This window comes from Somniosus microcephalus, unplaced genomic scaffold (genome assembly GCF_052327205.1).
Source record: "Somniosus microcephalus isolate GS21.2 unplaced genomic scaffold, FLI_Smic_1.0 unresolved_chr5, whole genome shotgun sequence".
NCBI classification, from domain to species: domain Eukaryota; kingdom Metazoa; phylum Chordata; class Chondrichthyes; order Squaliformes; family Somniosidae; genus Somniosus; species Somniosus microcephalus.
The window spans coordinates 39,170,535-39,176,157 of record NW_028225183.1 but is presented as its reverse complement, the minus strand read 5'-3'; the positions used below and the strand labels follow the sequence as shown (position 1 = coordinate 39,176,157).

General features: G+C 46.9%; 2 non-coding genes across 2 annotated transcripts; both read right to left on the bottom strand.

Moving 5' to 3' along the window:
• Nucleotides 1-809: 809 nt before the first annotated feature.
• Nucleotides 810-881, bottom strand: trnad-guc (transfer RNA aspartic acid (anticodon GUC)). Its single transcript has one exon. It is a non-coding gene; the product is annotated as a tRNA-Asp (tRNA).
• A 1,946-nt stretch (nucleotides 882-2,827) lies between these two features.
• trnad-guc (transfer RNA aspartic acid (anticodon GUC)) lies at nucleotides 2,828-2,899 on the bottom strand. The gene has a single exon. It is a non-coding gene; the product is annotated as a tRNA-Asp (tRNA).
• Nucleotides 2,900-5,623: the final 2,724 nt, after the last annotated feature.

Genomic DNA, 5,623 nt, shown 5'->3' with positions numbered 1-5,623 from the left:
GTGCATTGATTGGAGGCATTTCAAACAGCCTCAAAACGCACTGTTCCCTGACCGCGAATCGAACCCGGGCCGTGGTGGTGAAAGCGCTGATTCTTAACCACTAGACCACCAGGGAAGCTGCATAAAGCTGCCTGCCAGCAAGCAGAGCAACGCAGACTTTCCTCCTTGCTGCTTTGAAATTCAGATCACTTTCACGCCAGGCAAACTTTTCGTACAAGATGACATCTTTTAGACGAGAACACAAAGGACATGTTCACTAAGCCACAGCATCAAGTGCGGGAAGGCGTCCATTTGCCTTATATTTCCTTCTATGCTTTTCTCAGAGACAGAGGCATAAAGTCAGAGAGAAGCCGTCGGGGAAGTGAAAACTGAACATCATAATATCCACGACATTGTCGAGGAAATGGTTATGCAGTGCTTGAGACAAAGCAGCAAACACACACAAAATACCCGTATGTGCTCTCTTTGTGTGGGTATGTCTCAGATATCCATCTCAGTGTCATGCATTCATGGAGGCTGGCAGCACAGTGGGAGGCCATTCGGCCAATCGTGCCTGTGCTGTCTCTTTGAAAGAGCAGTCGTGCTTTCTCCCGCTGTTATCTCATTTTCTCTCTCCCTCCTCAGTGCCCCACACAACAGGCAAACAGAAGGAGAACACTCTACTAACGAGGAACTGGTGCAGGGAGTTGTTATACATTTCGTCATGTACATATTTTAAAATTATTTTCGTTCATTTTGTTTTAATCAACTTTTCCCAGGGTCTTTTTAAGGAGCTGCCCAAAGGTTTAAAATTGGGGATGTTAAAAATGCTCCCCGTCGGGGAATTGAACCCCGGTCTCCCGCGTGACAGGCGGGGATACTCACCACTATACTAACGAGGAACTGAAAGGTGCCGAACCTGTCAGAGCAAAAATCGACCTGTGGACAGAGGCTGAAGGGACAGAAATAAGAACAGAAGGAATAGGAGCAGGAGTGGGCCATTCGGCCCCTCGAGCCTGCCCCGCCATTCAATAAGATCATGGCTGATCAGCTCTTCTACTCAACGCCACTTTCCTGCCCGCTCCCCATAACCCTTGACTCCACTGTAGCTCAAATATATGTCTGTCTCCACCTTGAATATATTCAATGACTCCGCCTCCACAGCTCTCTGGGGTAGAGGATTCCAAAGATTCACGACATTCTGAGAGAAGAAATTCCTCCTCATCTCCGTTTTAAATGGGCGACCGGATATCCTGAAGCTTTGCCCCCTAGTTGCAGATTCCCCCAGGAGGGGAAACATCCTCCCTGCATCTATCCTGTCAAGCACCCTCAGAATCCTATACATAGAGAGACAGGGACAAAGAGGGAGACAAAGATAGACATACAGAGCGAGACACTCAGTTTGACGTCTTGCAGAGTGGTCCGAGGGATAAGGAACTTCAGCTATGTTGAGAGTTTGTGATTGTTTTCTTCAGACGGTTAAGGGGAAATTTAATAAGAGGCTTTCAAAATTACAAGGGGATTTGTTTGAGGTAATAAGGAGAAACGCTTGCCAGTGGCAGGTATGACGGTAACCAGAGGAGACCAATTGAAGATAACAGAATCAGTATGGGGAGAATTGTATTACGCAGCAAGGGCTCAGGCCTACTGAATATCTTACTGCTTAGAAATGTTATCACGGCCCAACTCTCTCTCACTAAAGTCTTGCACACGTTGCTAACTTTCAAATGTTGCATTCTTCACACTGGCGTTGAGTTGATTGATAGCCGTGCTGTGATAAGCTAAGTTTGTTAGGGGGGTGCAGCCTACAAGAAAATACATGGAAGCTTGATAATAACCGTGACTGTTCTGACACTGTCAGCTGCAGTTAAATGTGGACATGTACACGTTTAAATTGTCTCGTTCCAAATGTAATTTCCTGCTAACTTTGAAACAGCAGGCATTTTACAGAAGGCAAGGAAGTGCATTGTGTACCTGTTGAGGCAGCAGCAGTGTTGAAATTGCAAAGGTTGATCAGGAGCAGGCATTGCTTCGCGCGGGTGCATTGATTGGAGGCATTTCAAACAGCCTCAAAACGCACTGTTCCCTGACCGGGAATCGAACCCGGGCCGTGGTGGGGAAAGCGCTGATTCTTAACCACTAGACCACCAGGGAAGCTGCATAAAGCTGCCTGCCAGCAAGCAGAGCAACGCAGACTTTCCTCCTTGCTGCTTTGAAATTCAGATCACTTTCACGCCAGGCAAACTTTTCGTACAAGATGACATCTTTTAGACGAGAACACAAAGGACATGTTCACTAAACCACAGCATCAAGTGCGGGAAGGCGTCCATTTGCCATATATTTCCTTCTATGCTTTTCTCAGAGACAGAGGCATAAAGTCAGAGAGAAGCCGTCGGGGAAGTGAAAACTGAACATCATAATATCCACGACATTGTCGAGGAAATGGTTATGCAGTGCTTGAGACAAAGCAGCAAACACACACAAAATACCCGTATGTGCTCTCTTTGTGTGGGTATGTCTCAGATATCCATCTCAGTGTCATGCATTCATGGAGGCTGGCAGCACGGTGGGAGGCCATTCGGCCAATCGTGCCTGTGCTGTCTCTTTGAAAGAGCAGTCGTGCTTTCTCCCGCTGTTATCTCATTTTCTCTCTCCCTCCTCAGTGCCCCACACAACAGGCAAACAGAAGGAGAACACTCTACTAACGAGCAACTGGTGCAGGGAGTTGTTATAAATTTCGTCATGTACATATTTTAAAATTATTTTCGTTCATTTTGTTCTATTCAACTTTTCCCAGGGTCTTTTTAAGGAGCTGCCCAAAGGTTTAAAATTGGGGATGTTAAAAATCCTCCCCGTCGGGGAATTGAACCCCGGTCTCCCGCGTGACAGGCGGGGATACTCACCACTATACTAACGAGGAACTGAAAGGTGCCGAACCTGTCAGAGCAAAAATCGACCTGTGGACAGAGGGACAGAGGCTGAAGGGACAGAAATAAGAATAAGAACAGAAGGAATAGGAGCAGGAGTGGGCCATTCGGCCCCTCGATCCTGCCCCGCCATTCAATAAGATCATGGCTGATCAGTTCTTCTACTCAACGCCACTTTCCTGCCCGCTCCCCATAACCCTTGACTCCACTGTAGCTCAAATATATGTCTGTCTCCACCTTGAATATATTCTATGACTCCGCCTCCACAGCTCTCTGGGGTAGAGGATTCCAAAGATTCACGACATTCTGAGAGAAGAAATTCCTCCTCATCTCCGTTTTAAATGGGCGACCGGATAACCTGAAGCTTTGCCCCCTAGTTGCAGATTCCCCCAGGAGGGGAAACATCCTCCCTGCATCTATCCTGTCAAGCACCCTCAGAATCCTATACAGAGAGAGACAGGGACAAAGAGGGAGACAGAGATAGACATACAGAGCGAGACACTCAGTTTGACGTCTTGCAGAGTGGTCCGAGGGATAAGGAACTTCAGCTATGTTGAGAGTTTGTGATTGTTTTCTTCAGACGGTTAAGAGGAAATTTAATAAGAGGCTTTCAAAATTACAAGGGGATTTGTTTGAGGTAATAAGGAGAAACGCTTGCCAGTGGCAGGTATGACGGTAACCAGAGTAGACCAATTGAAGATAACAGAATCAGTATGGGGAGAATTGTATTACGCAGCAAGGGCTCAGGCCTACTGAATATCTTACTGCTTAGAAATGTTATCACGGCCCAACTCTCTCTCACTAAAGTCTTGCACACGTTGCTAACTTTCAAATGTTGCATTCTTCACACTGGCGTTGAGTTGATTGACAGCCGTGCTGTGATAAGCTAAGTTTGTTAGGGGGGTGCAGCCTACAAGAAAATACATGGAAGCTTGATAATAACCGTGACTGTTCTGACACTGTCAGCTGCAGTTAAATGAGGACATGTACACGTTTAAATTGTCTCGTTCCAAATGTAATTTCCTGCTGACTTTGAAACAGCCGGCATTTTACAGAAGGCAAGGAAGTGCATTGTGTACCTGTTGAGGCAGCAGCAGTGTTGAAATTGCAAAGGTTGATCAGGAGCAGGCATTGCTTCGCGCGGGTGCATTGATTGGAGGCATTTCAAACAGCCTCAAAACGCACTGTTCCCTGACCGCGAATCGAACCCGGGCCGTGGTGGTGAAAGCGCTGATTCTTAACCACTAGACCACCAGGGAAGCTGCATAAAGCTGCCTGCCAGCAAGCAGAGCAACGCAGACTTTCCTCCTTGCTGCTTTGAAATTCAGATCACTTTCACGCCAGGCAAACTTTTCGTACAAGATGACATCTTTTAGACGAGAACACAAAGGACATGTTCACCAAACCACAGCATCAAGTGCGGGAAGGCGTCCATTTGCCATATATTTCCTTCTATGCTTTTCTCAGAGACAGAGGCATAAAGTCAGAGAGAAGCCGTCGGGGAAGTGAAAACTGAACATCATAATATCCACGACATTGTCGAGGAAATGGTTATGCAGTGCTTGAGACAAAGCAGCAAACACACACAAAATACCCGTATGTGCTCTCTTTGTGTGGGTATGTCTCAGATATCCATCTCAGTGTCATGCATTCATGGAGGCTGGCAGCACGGTGGGAGGCCATTCGGCCAATCGTGCCTGTGCTGTCTCTTTGAAAGAGCAGTCGTGCTTTCTCCCGCTGTTATCTCATTTTCTCTCTCCCTCCTCAGTGCCCCACACAACAGGCAAACAGAAGGAGAACACTCTACTAACGAGGAACTGGTGCAGGGAGTTGTTATAAATTTCGTCATGTACATATTTTAAAATTATTTTCGTTCATTTTGTTCTATTCAACTTTTCCCAGGGTCTTTTTAAGGAGCTGCCCAAAGGTTTAAAATGGGGGATGTTAAAAATTCTCCCCGTCGGGGAATTGAACCCCGGTCTCCAGCGTGACAGGCGGGGATACTCACCACTATACTAACGAGGAACTGAAAGGTGCCGAACCTGTCAGAGCAAAAATCGACCTGTGGACAGAGGGACAGAGGCTGAAGGGACAGAAATAAGAATAAGAACAGAAGGAATAGGAGCAGGAGTGGGCCATTCGGCCCCTCGAGCCTGCCCCGCCATTCAATAAGATCATGGCTGATCAATTCTTCTACTCAACGCCACTTTCCTGCCCGCTCCCCATAACCCTTGACTCCACTGTAGCTCAAATATATGTCTGTCTCCACCTTGAATATATTCAATGACTCCGCCTCCACAGCTCTCTGGGGTAGAGGATTCCAAAGATTCACGACATTCTGAGAGAAGAAATTCCTCCTCATCTCCGTTTTAAATGGGCGACCGGATATCCTGAAGCTTTGCCCCCTAGTTGCAGATTCCCCCAGGAGGGGAAACATCCTCCCTGCATCTATCCTGTCAAGCACCCTCAGAATCCTATACATAGAGAGACAGGGACAAAGAGGGAGACAAAGATAGACATACAGAGCGAGACACTCAGTTTGACGTCTTGCAGAGTGGTCCGAGGGATAAGGAACTTCAGCTATGTTGAGAGTTTGTGATTGTTTTCTTCAGACGGTTAAGGGGAAATTTAATAAGAGGCTTTCAAAATTACAAGGGGATTTGTTTGAGGTAATAAGGAGAAACGCTTGCCAGTGGCAGGTATGACGGTAACCAGAG